General features: G+C 40.6%; 1 protein-coding gene and 1 non-coding gene across 2 annotated transcripts in view; both read left to right on the top strand.

The window, feature by feature from the left end:
• Window positions 1-13,138, top strand: part of CDK6 (cyclin dependent kinase 6) — a 231,218-nt gene that overhangs the window by 28,957 nt on the left and 189,123 nt on the right. The window lies entirely within an intron of this gene.
• Window positions 7,045-7,147, top strand: LOC123326409. The gene has a single exon (XR_006541071.1). It is a non-coding gene; the product is annotated as a U6 spliceosomal RNA (small nuclear RNA).

The following is a 13,138-nucleotide window of genomic DNA, read 5'->3' as shown; positions in this document are numbered from 1 at the left end:
ACAAGCCCCAGTCTAGGAAAGACTGGATTTTCGCCCTGGTTTTCACATGGTGAAGAAAATTGGTTGACATTTGATTCTTTGTTGTTCTAGCTAACGTCTGAGTCTTTAAGAAGCAAAATACCGTGTTTGTCATGAAAATGCAGCTTTAGGATAATTCTTTTTTTTTTTTTTTTAGATTTTATTTATTTGACAGGGGTTGGGGGGGAGAAAGAACAAGCAGGGGGAGCGGCAGGCAGAGGGAGAAGCAGACTCCCCGCCTAGCAGGGAGCCTGATGCAGGACTCGATCCCAGGACCCTGGGATCATAACCTGAGCCCAAGGCAGACGCTTAACCGACTGAGCCACCCAGACGCCCTGCTTTAGGATAGTTCTTAAATCGTTTTGAAGTTTGACTAAGCGTTTCAAAGCCATATGTGTGTTCCTAAACAGGTTTACAATTGCATGCCAACACCTAACAGTAGCTTTTAGCGATAGACACTTGAAGAAGTTTCAACTTGAGAACACTGAAGATGTTCATGAAGAGTAGGTTGCATGGATGAGCATAATCAGTTCCTGGCCACAGCAATGCATAGAGCTTACTCATTCTGGCGGGAAAGTCATGCTCTTCAGATTGAAAAATTGGAACATCATTACAGAAAATGGATTTTTATTTTAAACCATTGAGCAGAAATGCTGCCTGGCTTCATGATGGCTAGAAGACACCTTACGTATAATTAACTCAGTGGCAAATGCTTTTATCAACACACCCAAATGAGCAGCATCTCTTCTGATGCTGGATGACTTGAGCTCAGAGAAGGGGCAACATGGCGGTGATGCTGGAGGGGCAGGCTCCACAGATCAGCTTCTGACCCCTCCCAGGTTTAGCCCTGCCACTCTGTATGTGCCTACTTTGGGGGCACTGGTTATGTGACCAGTTCTCTTCCACTGATGCTGCAAGCACCCTTGAATTGAGAGAAAGGGCTATATGTTTTTTAGAGTTGAAGAAATTACAGACTTTCAGAGCTACTCATTCATTTGTTCAGTCTTTGAACCGGGATTATCTGTACAAGCACTGCTTGACCAGTATTTCTCTCCCAAGATCCCATTACAGCAGTGGTCTTCAGCTGGGAGCAGTTTTACCTCTCGGGGGATATTTGGCAATCTCTGGATGCATTTTCTTTGTCATAGCTGGGGAAGGGTATTGCTACTAGCATCTAATAGGGGAAGGTCATGGATTCTGTTAAATATCCTGCGAGGCACAGGACAGCCCCTACTGCAAAGACAACGCAAAATGTTGATAGTGCTGAGGTTCAGAAGGCCTGCATTACAGAAAGGCACTGGTTAACATCAATTTGTAGGAGGCAAAAGATAGTAAAAGTCGGTGGTATAAATTAGGGGAAACACAGAGGCCCAACACTATTTAGCATTGATAAGGTTAACATTCATCTAATCAGCACCCTGATGTTAGTCTTTCCCTTACCATCAATGGGTGAGAAGAGGAAAACCCAGAGTAGGGATAACTTTCTTCCTTACTTGTTTAATTAGGAGCGAGATGAGATGGCTGAGATGAATGGAGCTAAGGTCAACTGGAAAATTTGGGATTTCCTTAAGAGTGTGGTTTGGGACTGGAATCCACGATGAAGGGCAGAACTAAAAGGTTGTTGCATTTGTCCGTTTACTGAATTTTCATCAGTTTTATTTTAGTCCTGCTAGGGAATCCGAGGTTTCTGAAAAAGGACTAAGGAAGTGGCACAGCTCCTTTGACCCTTCCTTACAAGAGGATACACTTATCCTCAAGTGAAGAAAGCCTCAGGTAGTTCCAGACAACTGACACCTCTGATTAGAGCCCTCTCCAGCTTCTGGATGCATCGCCTCCTGTCTATTCTTTACTGTCTTTTGTATCACAGTGCCTGGCCTATCAGGTTTTATGGTTTTCCTTCGAATGCCTCCATTTATAAAATGTCATTAACCCATATGAGGGGATTAAATAAAATAACCAGTGGAGAAGAACTCCCAAGATGAATTGAAGTGAGTGATTCTGAAGTTTATGAGTGTGGTAGATGGCATCGATAGGTTGAGTCTTCACCTGTTTTTCTCTTCCTCTAGACTTGACCCTGGAAGATTAGTTTCCCTTCTACTTGACGTGGTCTGATATTAACCAAGTCCGAGAGGTTTACCTGTAGAGTATGCACTTGTCTTCAGAGGTTAGGCTCTGATCTCATCAGCTCCATTAAGAGCATTTCTGGAAATGTGAGCCTTCGTTGATCATTAAGTTTGTTCCCCCTGGTTTAACTCTGTGTTCTGTCTTGTCCTGTGGGGCCCGGGCTTATGTCACATGTGCATGTCTTCTTCCCTCAACTCTAATGAAAGATCTTTGTGGATAGAGCTCACGACTTTTTCTTTGGTGGTTAGCATGCTGCTGAGCATACTGCAGGTGCTTAATAAATGCTTCTTTGGTGGATTGTGTGAGATAATTCTATCTCTTTAGAAATTACATCAAAATAATATGCACAAAGGCAGTCACAATGATGGGGTATTAAAAAAACTTGAAAAGATTAATTACTACCAGCCATCCTAACATGGGGTAACACGGGGAACGGTAGCTTTTAAAAATAGTATGAGAACATATGCAGAAGTGAACACTATCCCTCAATAGCAGTAGTTTCTCAACCACGGGAGATTTTGCACCCAGAGGACATTTGGCAATGTCTGTAGATATTTTTTGGTTGACAGTTGGAGGGATACTATTGGTATCTAGTGGGTAGAGCCAAGTATGCAGCTAAACACCCTAAATGCACAGGCCAGTTCCCCACAACAAAGAGTTGTCTGGCCTCAAATGTGAATAGTGCCCTGGTTGAGACATCCCAGTCCATAGCCTTGTGTGGACACCACCATGAACGTCCTTTACCACCTAAAGGAATGAGAACAAGCAAAAAAGCAGTGCCTATTTTTATATGGAAGAAACTATTATATATTATAAACTCCTAAACAGTGCGAACTGCAGCTATATACATAAACCAGAATGGTCTGACAGTTAAAAAGATGTGTGATAGCTGCTCATGTAATAAACGGTGCTTTATGTCTTTGGCCGTGACTTTGTGAGGAGAGGACAGTAAGTTGAAAGAATTCTTTTAAGGATGTATGCACCTTTCCATGATTTTAGAAAATGATGGGCCTATGCTAACCCAGAAAGATGTATTTGAATATTACATTTTTGAAAGTCACATTTTTAATACGCTGGAATTCCTCCGACAGGTTTGATAGTTAGAATGCTGTGAAGCATGCATCCTTCTGTTTTTTCAAATATTTTTAAAGCTTCCTTGAAGAATGCTTGATAATTTTTAAGGTATAAGAATAATGTGCTTTCCCTCCTGAAATTAACTTTGGGAGGTACTTTTGCTGCATTCAGTGGCAGAATGGTACAGTGGGAAGGACCGTTCACAGAGGGATCCTAGATGGGTCACCTTAACCATGCCCACCCCACACCCCCTACCCCCCAGTTTGCTCATTTTCAAAAAGGAGGACTAAGACTTGATGACCTTGGCTTTAAAATTCTATGTTCCTATAATTTTAGTATCAAATAGTAAAAAAAGAGATTGTTTGTGCAAAGTTTTTTATGAGAGAAATTTTGAAGGCATAAATTATTCCAGTTTGTTTCTTAGAAACTGAAGAAATAATCCTTTTCTACAAAGGCTCACTCCCAGTGTTTAAAGAAAGAAAGGAATTCCTGTTATAAGTAAACGTTGTCCCCACCTCCAAACAAAATAAAAAGGGTCAAGTAAAATTTACAACTGATTTTAAAATGTCATTGTTAGCTAATTTTGAAAATTTTTGCCTATTTTCTTCTATGTGTTTATACTTAAGTATAAAGAAAACATTTTAATAGTACTAAAAATGCTGAGTTTTTCACACTAGCTTCCAGAAATTTGCTGTTTGTAGAGGTAAAACACATTTGAAAGCTTTATTAAGGTTTTTAGTCTACCATTTAGTAAGTTATTGGGCTCTGAATGAAAGGATGAAGCTTTCCTGTTTGCTGCATGGAAAATTAAATGGAACCTTGAAATTTCCTCCTTTTTCCTAAAGTGGCAATTCAGATATTCACAAAATTGAGGATGTTATAATATACCAAGAAATGAAGCTTGCTTTTGTGGTGTCTCTATTCTGAAGAGACTGGGAATTTGGTTCTGGTATATTCCAGTTTCCACAGGGGCGTATTCTAGAACTCGGTATCAGGATTGCCTGAGTTGAAGATGCTTTTTGGATGGACCCAAAGATGCTAAGGCATCCAGTTACAGTTTGGATCTCATTCCCAGAGTTAATGTTGCCTACAGAGAATTGCATATGTGACATGGGATACATTCATAAAATAGTGTCTTTCCACCTAGCAGAGGTTAACTGAGAACCTCTTTCCACCTAGCAGAGGTTAACTGAGAACCTCCTGAGTGCAAGGCACTTAATATAAACAATATGTACAGTGGGGAATCAAAAAGTGTATTAACGGTCCCTATTTTCAATGAGTTCATGACCTAGCAGGAGGAAAGACAGAAGGGACCCATGCAAACTACTATAATACAAAGAATAAAGTAATACGGACCATTCGGAGTCACAGATACAATTCTAGGCTACCTCAGAAGAAGAAATTGTTTAACTTGTGGGAGCAAGAAAGTTAGACTCCACAGAAGAGGTGAACAATGAGCAGAATCACAAAAGTGGAGATGAATGACGTATGATGCATGGCAGATGAGTCTGAGGTGTTGAGTTGACCAGAGCGAGAGGGGAAAGGAAGGAAGTAGTAGAGATATGCACAAGTGATGGGAATAATAAGAGAATAATAGAATAAACCAGGTTGAAATAGAATCTAGAGACAAGCAAACTAGTTAGGAGATGGACCATTTCTTGGGGAGAGAGAAAAAAAATGGTGGCCTAAATCAGGATAGTTTCCTCGAAATGAGAGGAAAGCATGAGAGAGTTGAGTGCAAGAATTGGCCAGTCTGGGTAGCTGGTTGGGTGTGTGGGTGAGCAGGGCCATAGAGTCAGCAAGATGAATTGGGGTTGGTTAGCCTGAGTAAGAGAATGGTGGTCTACTCTTAGAAATAGGACTCCCAGGAGAAGGGGTGGGTTTGAGGGACACCAATGAGTTCTGTTTTGAACAGGTTAAGTTATATGTGCTCTCAGGAAGTAGCCAAGGCAGAGTTATAGTTGAAGTACAGGAAATTGCAAGCTCCAGAGAGGAATCCAGAAAACCTGTAACATTCTTAAAGGAGACATAGATCTTTTTGAGTCCCACATTTGGAATACCATATTGTGCATAATGTGTCCCACCGCAGGGAGCAACCCACAAACACCCCATGTGCAAACTGAGCACACGAGTAGGCTTGTGTCACCAGCTAAAATGACTTGTTAACACACACCAGTTTTCACAAGCACAGTTTTTTTTTCAAATCATGCCTCAAACAATTGCTGTCCGTAGTTGATCTTGAGGTCACTGTCAAATTGGATACAACATATTAAATCAGTGACTGAGCAAGAGCACCCATATGTTGAGGGGAAGAGTAAGACTGAGAATGGAACCTCAAGATTACCTGCATTTAGGATTGAAAGAGAAAAAAGAGTCAGAGAAGAAGGCAGAGACCAGAGAAGGAGAGGGAGAAAAGCAAGATAATTCAGGGAAGTCTTGGGAGGGGAGAGTTTCAAGGAGAAGGAGGCATTTCCTTCAGGTATCTCAAGTGCTGCCAAGAGGTTGAAAAGACTGCATTTAATAGTGGGAAGTTAGCAGTATCTCTCTGAGAGACAGATTTTGCTGGAAGAGAGAGAAAGGGGGGAAGCCAGGTCACAGATAACAAAGGAATGAGAAAGTGTAGCACAGAGTAGACTATCATTAAGTAAATTGAGGGGATGGAATGTTGTTAGAATGACAACCAGGTTGAAATAAAAATGGTTTAACTTTTTTGGTGTCATTATACAAAGGAAATATGCGTGTGTTTGTAGATGCAGAGGAGAGTTTGGAGAGGAATGATAAAGAATAAAAACTGAGGGGCTCCTGGGTGGCTCAGTCGGTTAAGCGTCTGCCTTCGGCTCAGGTCATGATCCCAGGGTCCTGGGATCAAGCCCTCTATCGGGCTCTCTGCTTGGTGGGGAGTCTCCTTCTCCCTTAAATTCTCTGTGTGTGCTCTCTCTCTCTCTCTCAAATAAATCTTTTTAGAAAAAGTAAAAATTGATGAAATGAGGACTTAGCAGAGGGTGGAGGGCACAGTTGGTGGCGGGATACCTTTTCTTGGAGAGGAGGATACTTCCGTCTGAAACATGAGGGATAGAAGACCCAGGAATGAGGCAAATGGCTTTGATTTTCTTCTCTTACAAGAAAAGACCATATGCAGAGAGCAGGGAGGAATTGGGAGCCCTAAGTGAAGGCTGAAGGAAGTGTCTGGAATTAGGCAGAGAGGGTGGAGGAAGAAAAGCCACATGTTGAAGACCAGGAAGTGGGGAAATTGGGTGTCCTAAGAGGGTGGAAGAATCTAAAGTGATTAACATCCCTGAAGCCCCTTAGCCATAGAGAGAGTGTCCTTCATTCAGCTATAAATGAAGGCTTTATAATGTGCTAAAGGTATGCATCAAGAGAAGCCTTATGCTTTAAAAAAAAATTGTTCTAATACGTGAAATAAAAACTAAAATTCTTAAGATTAAGTCATACTCATCATCATCTCACAACTAATCTTTAATTGAACACTTAACATGTCCCAAGCCCGATTTTGCCTATCATGAATGGTTTCATCTTTACAGCAACCCTGCTGAGTTTACCTTAAAGTAAGTAGTTTCCTTGTTTTGTGTTCTTTGTTTATTGTTTAAAAGCTAGACGTATATATATATATATACACACACACACACACACACATAATATATATACACACAGATCATTTTTTGGCATATGCTAAGAGTGGATTAATTAACTTATGTGTACACACTTCAAAATTGGGTATGATATTTGTAAAAGGGTGATATATTTTATAAAAATATAGATATAAAGTATTTTTAAGAACTCTTCATAAAAGAGCTCAATCTGTCAATTATGCTCATTCAGCAGCACATATACTAAAATTGGAGTGATACAAAGATTAGCATGGCCCCTGAGCAAGGATGACACGCAAATTCGTGAAGCTATCCATATTAAAAAAAAATTAATGCACTTGACTGGGCTTAGTAAGAGTTGGGTGAGCCTTCCATAAAACAGTTCCTATTTGTTGAATTTCTTTTTCCTCAAAATGTTAACTTAGAGTTGAAATGCAAAAGAAGAGATCTGATACAGCATTTTGACATTTGACATTTTAAAGTAATTTCATTAGATCATCAAGCTCTGAATTATTGAAGATCGTTCTACTGTGAACAGTTCTTTCCATTATCTTTCTTTGAATTAGAAACAAGTTGCTTGCCATCTGCCTGCAAAAAGATAAATGTATTATGCGCTAAAATATACAAAGATTTTGGCATTATGTCTTCTCTGCTTTTTATTAATGAATGCTTTTGTTTAGTCTTACATCAGACCGAATAGAACAAATTTGTGTTTGGAATAGTTTAAAGCCAGGAACAAAATTCTCTGTAACCGCGTTGACAAAAATTCGAATCTCACCCGGGAAGAGTCATTTTCTTTTTTTTTTTTAAGATTATTTATTTATTGGGGCGCCTGGGTGGCTCAGTCGTTAAGCGTCTGCCTTCGGCTCAGGTCGTGATCCCAGGGTCCTGGGATCTAGCCCCGCATCGGGCTCCCTGCTCCGCGGGGAAGCCTGCTTCTCCCCTCCTTCTCCCCCTGCTTGTGTTCCCTCTCTTGCTATGTCTCTCTCTGTCAAATAAATAAATAAAATCTTAAAAAAAAAAAAAGATTATTTATTTATTTAGGGGCACCTGGGTGGCTCAGTTGGTTAAGCGACTGCCTTCGGCTCAGGTCATGATCCTGGAGTCCCGGGATCAAGTCCCGCATCGGGCTCCCTGCTCAGCGGGGAGTCTGCTTCTCCCTCTGACCCTCCCCCCTCTCATGTATTCTCTCTCTCATTCTCTCTCTTTCAAAGAAATAAATAAAATCTTTAAAAAAAAAAAAAAAGTCCATGGTGTGGGGCGCCTGGGTGGCTCAGTCGGTTGAGCGACTGCCTTCGGCTCAGGTCACGATCCTGGAGTCCCGGGATCGAGTCCCGCATCAGGCTCCCTGCTCGGCAGGGAGTCTGCTTCTCCCTCTGACCCTCCTCCCTCTCATGCTCTCTGTCTCTCATTGTCTCTCTCGCAAATAAATAAATAAAATCTTAAAAAAAAAAAAATTTTTTTTAAGATTATTTATTTATTTATTTGACAGAGAGAGACACAGTGAGAGAGGGAACACAAGCAGGTGGAGTGGGAGAGGGAGAAGCAGGCTTCCCGCCGAGCAGGGAGCCCGATGCAGGGCTCGATCCCAGGACCCTGGGACCATTACCTGAGCCGAAGGCAGACGCCTAACGACTGAGCCACCCAGGCGCCCCGGAAGAGTCATTTTCAATCTTATTTCTACCCCAGCACACCCAAGGAAGGAAGTAGACTCCCAGAGTGGCTCCCAAAGACAGTGATTGCAGTCATGTGGAGACAGATTTGCTGCCTGCTCTATCTCCAGTGTTGGCGCATCCAAGGTGCCCAAGAACCTACTCTTGATTAATTGGCTGGTTCTCGGTGGAGGGTGAGGAAGAGGTGTTTGACAAGGCCCACAAGGGATTCTGTATTATTTAGTCCTCACCCTTCAGCATTACCCACCCCATGAGGCAATTCATAATTAAAACATTTCAGTATAAACTAAGTCTAGTATTAGCCTTCTCAAAAGTGCTTCTATGTGCTGCCCAAAGAGATTGTCGCTTTCGAAGTTCTTCTAGCAAACCCGGGTAAATATGTGCTGACGTATTGTCCTTATTCTTACAGTGTAAAGATTGCATGAATTAGAAGTCAAAATGCAGAAACATTCTGTGACAGTGTGGAGAAAAAGTATGTCTCAAGGTCAAGGTAACCACTGTTGCCTTTTCAGGAGTCAGTCAGAATGATGGCTGGCTGCCCAGAGACAGGGAGCCAATTCTGTGGTGTGGTTGCCGTGTTCCAGGATCTGCCTGGCATTAAAGGCTGGAAGCCCAATTTTATTAGTATACCTAGAGGGTATGACCGACTCATGCCAGCCTCATAAGAAACCGAGGTTTGAACCAAAATGTTGATTTAGTCTTTTCCAATAAAAGCTGTACTTTTCGAGTGTGCTCAGATCTGCCAACCAAGGCATTGCCTTCCCTGCGTGCTTATCTGTGGGAGAGCCGGATTATAGTGGGACAGTGGCACCGTGCGTGTGGGACCCATACAGGGAGTAGGCTGATGATCTTAATGTCTGATGGCCTCCAACCCTGTGCTCAGTGCACCCGTTTTGACTGTAGGGGAGGAAGTTCTGTTTGTCACACAAACTCCCTCACCTGTGACAGGGTCTGAGCCACACTGCCAAGTGGGGTCTTTTCCAGAGTTTGCTTATTTGTAAAGATGAAATATCGGCGTTTTGTAGAAGTAAGTTCGATTGATTACACTGTACTCTGTTAGTTGCTGTCACAGCTCTGTCCCTTAGATTTGAAGCACTCCTCGTCTGTCGGGTCTTTGCTGTTGGCAGCTCATCCTCAACACTTACATTGTGATTTTCCCAGCTTCTCTCTTAGAGTTGTTCCTTCATTTGAAGGAACAGGGGCTAACACGTTTTCTGTCCCACGTCCTACTTAGGCATACTTTTGTGTCTCTTCATTCAACTGAGATCCCGGACTGAAAACTAACCTCCAACAGATAACTTTTTGGCATATCATTTAACAGTGGCATTTGAAAAATGTGCAACTGGTATATAAGTGAAGTATTTTAGAGTTTTCTAGTATTTTACTTACCTCCGTGGTTAACAAGTACTAAATTATAAATTCTGTACTTTGCTGTTTTAGAATTTCCATGGATGATTTTCTTTTGAGTATCTAAAAAAATAATATGTATCTATTTAAGGGGGAAATGTCCTACTCTTACCAACTCAGTTTTTCTTTAAGAAACCGCTATTCTAATTCTGAAAGGGAGTATATGCTGTATCTGAAAAACATAGAGAAGAGAAGTGAAATATCAAAGAAGGAGGTCAGAAACAATAAAATACAGTAAATAAACAATATTTATACATTTAGCCACTTGCAAAATAGGGTTATATCTCAGGTTATTCTGTAAGGATGATTAGAAAGACTGAGAAGAGACCGTGAACTATCAGGTGTATTATCCTTTTAGCGTGTCAGATCAGGTCAGTAAAAACGTGACCTCATAGAGCAACTTGTTACCTGCTCATTTCTCTGTTAGTTAAAGGGGGGCTATGTAGCCAGTTTCGCTTTTTGGTTTTACTTTTAACAAAGAAAAAGAAGCTTAAGAGGGCAGTGATTAAATATCTACATGTCTGTAACCTTTTAGAAGTTGTATAAGTATTGTCTGTTCCCGGTGTCATATTTTTCAAAACTATTGTTCATTACCTAACACAATGAAAATATTTTAAGTGATATTCTATTAACAGCCAGGAAACACTTGTTCTGACATTAGTAGATTCATGTTTAGCAGGCCAGTGCTGAGCTCTAACCTTTGTATATACTACTTCCATATGCATAATGTAAAAATTTGTAAAATTCTGACCCAAGAGAAACTGGTTACATTAAAATATATGGGTAGTTGTGCTTAGAGAATTGGACAGAATCACGGATGGGTTTATTGGTGTGTCAAGATTGAGACTTGGAAGAAACTGAAAGATCCAATGTGTGCTATGGCGCAGGTTAGTTATCTTTTATTGTTTTCATAGTGCTCTGAATCCAAATTGGGGCAGGGCTTATCTCGGATGTGATTTAGGATATTGAAGTTGTTTGTTTCAGGAAGCTCTCTTTCTGTAGTTCCTTGGAAATTTTTCAAGATGTTGGAAGAGTAAAACATGTTGTTATGTCAAAACATTTTGTGACCTAGTTTTGGCCTAAGTATAGTTTTGTACAGGCAAATACACAGGGGATTTAGGCTTTTACTCTAATAGCTAAATGAACTCAAATATATACTGAATGTAAATTGCTTTGAAGGCGATGGATCACAAGTTAATAGATTCTGGACCTTGTTTTTCCTTTCATGAGCAAGACATTCCTTGGAGTTAAGGGGAGATTTATATTAAAGAGTAGCAAATTGTTTCCCTCTTTTGGAAATAAGCAAAATCACCCTCTGATGATAAAATATTTCTTTAGCCTGTCAAGATAGTTACTGAGGAAAGAAGCAGGAGGGGGGAAATGAGGATAACTTATTTAGTAGCTTACTGTTTAGGAAATGAAATATATTTAATAAAAGTGCAATTGCCTTATAATACCATGTGACTCAAAAATAATGAGACAAAGAAAAAAATGAAAGACACCATACTAGAACTTATATGACCAAATAAATCTTGTCCCACAGGAGGCAGTCCAGTTTTTCTAGCTCTGTTCTAATTGAACAAAACATTTTCAGACTCTTTTGGAATTGTCTTCAGAACTGTTTTATGAGCCAAACCCCAAAATCAACATCTTTACTTTATTATCACACCTCTTTTTGGACCCAAAAGAATATTACTCAGCCTGATCCCCCACTTAATTTATCAGACTTGGCTCAGGCTATTTCCAAAAATACAGTGTGCTCTTTTATAGGACAATCGAATATTTTTATTCATTTGTTTATTCATTCAGTGATGGAGGCTCAGCGCCTCCAGTGAGTCAGGTATGTTGTGGTGACACATAGGAGTCTGGGTCTGGAAGTGGGAGGGGAGAAGGGAGACAAGTGAGGATCACAGGAGATGCTCACCCCTCAGTAGCCTTTGCAGATGAGCAGGAGGTTACCAGATGGACAGAGGAGAGCTTTGTAGACGGAGGTATCAGGCACAGAGCAAAAATCACGCACATTTCAGGAACTGCAAGTATTTCAGGATGGGTAGAATCTAGTTAAAAGATGAGAATGAGGGGCGCCTGGGTGGCTCAGTCGGTTAAGCATCTGCCTTCAGCTCAGGTCATGATCCCCGGATCCTGGGATCGAACCCACGGTTGGGCTTCCTGCTCAGTGGGGTGTCTGCTTTTCCCTCTCCCTCGGCCCCTCTCATGTGCTTTCTCTCTCTTGCTCTGCTCTTTCTCTCAGAGGAATAAAATTTTTTTTTTAAATGATGAGAATGGATTGGTAATTGGGGCGAGATCGTGAAGGCCTTAGTAAGCCATGGGATGGAGGATACAGTGGTTAAGAGTGAGGGTTCTCCTGCCTGATTATCTGAGTTCAAATTCTGGCTCCTTCATTTATAAGCTTTATGACGCTGGGCCATCTCTGAATCTTCCAGCCTTAGTTCTTTTCATCTGTAAAAGAGATGATGCCTACTTTATAGGGTTAAGAGGTTTAAGTACGTAGACACAGATTAAGTTCTTTTAGAAATTTTTTATTTATTTAATTTTTTTTTCAGATTAAGTTCTTAGTACCATGCCTGGCATATAGTAACCACTCAATAAATGTTAGATTTTTATACTGTTACTTTTTCCTGTGGGCAAGAAACAATAATGGAAGTATTTTAAACAGCAGAATATACTTTTTTGCCTTGTGTAGCATTTGCCTACTCACTTCTTGAGATAGTCTCTTCCCTTGTTTTTTTTCTTTTTCAAATAGCTTTTTGACAAGTAATTGATATGCCATACAGTTTACCCAATTGAAGTGGGTGATTCGTTGATTTTAGTATATTCACAGGTTGTGCTAACCCATCACCATAATCTAATTTTAGAACATTTTCATTCCCCCTAAAAGAAGCCTCATCCCCATTAGCAGTCAATCCCCATTTCTTCTATCCCCCTGCTACCGCTCATCCTAGGCAACCTCTAATTTACTTTCTGTTCTTATATTTGCCTACTCTAGCCATTTCATATGAATGGAATCACTCAATATGTAGTCTTTTATGACTGGCTTCTTTGACTTAGCATAAGGTTTTCAAGAGTTATCCACATTGTAGCATGTATCAGTCCTTTTTGGTGACTGAATGCTATTCCACTGTATGTATATTACACATTTTATTTATTCCTTCAACCTCTGATGGACATTTGGGTTGTTTCCATTTGTTGGCTATTATGAATAATGGAGCTGTG

The sequence above is a fragment of the Neomonachus schauinslandi genome, chromosome 12 (assembly GCF_002201575.2).
Source record: "Neomonachus schauinslandi chromosome 12, ASM220157v2, whole genome shotgun sequence".
Lineage (NCBI taxonomy): Eukaryota > Metazoa > Chordata > Mammalia > Carnivora > Phocidae > Neomonachus > Neomonachus schauinslandi.
This window is presented reverse-complemented; position numbering and strand designations above follow the sequence as displayed.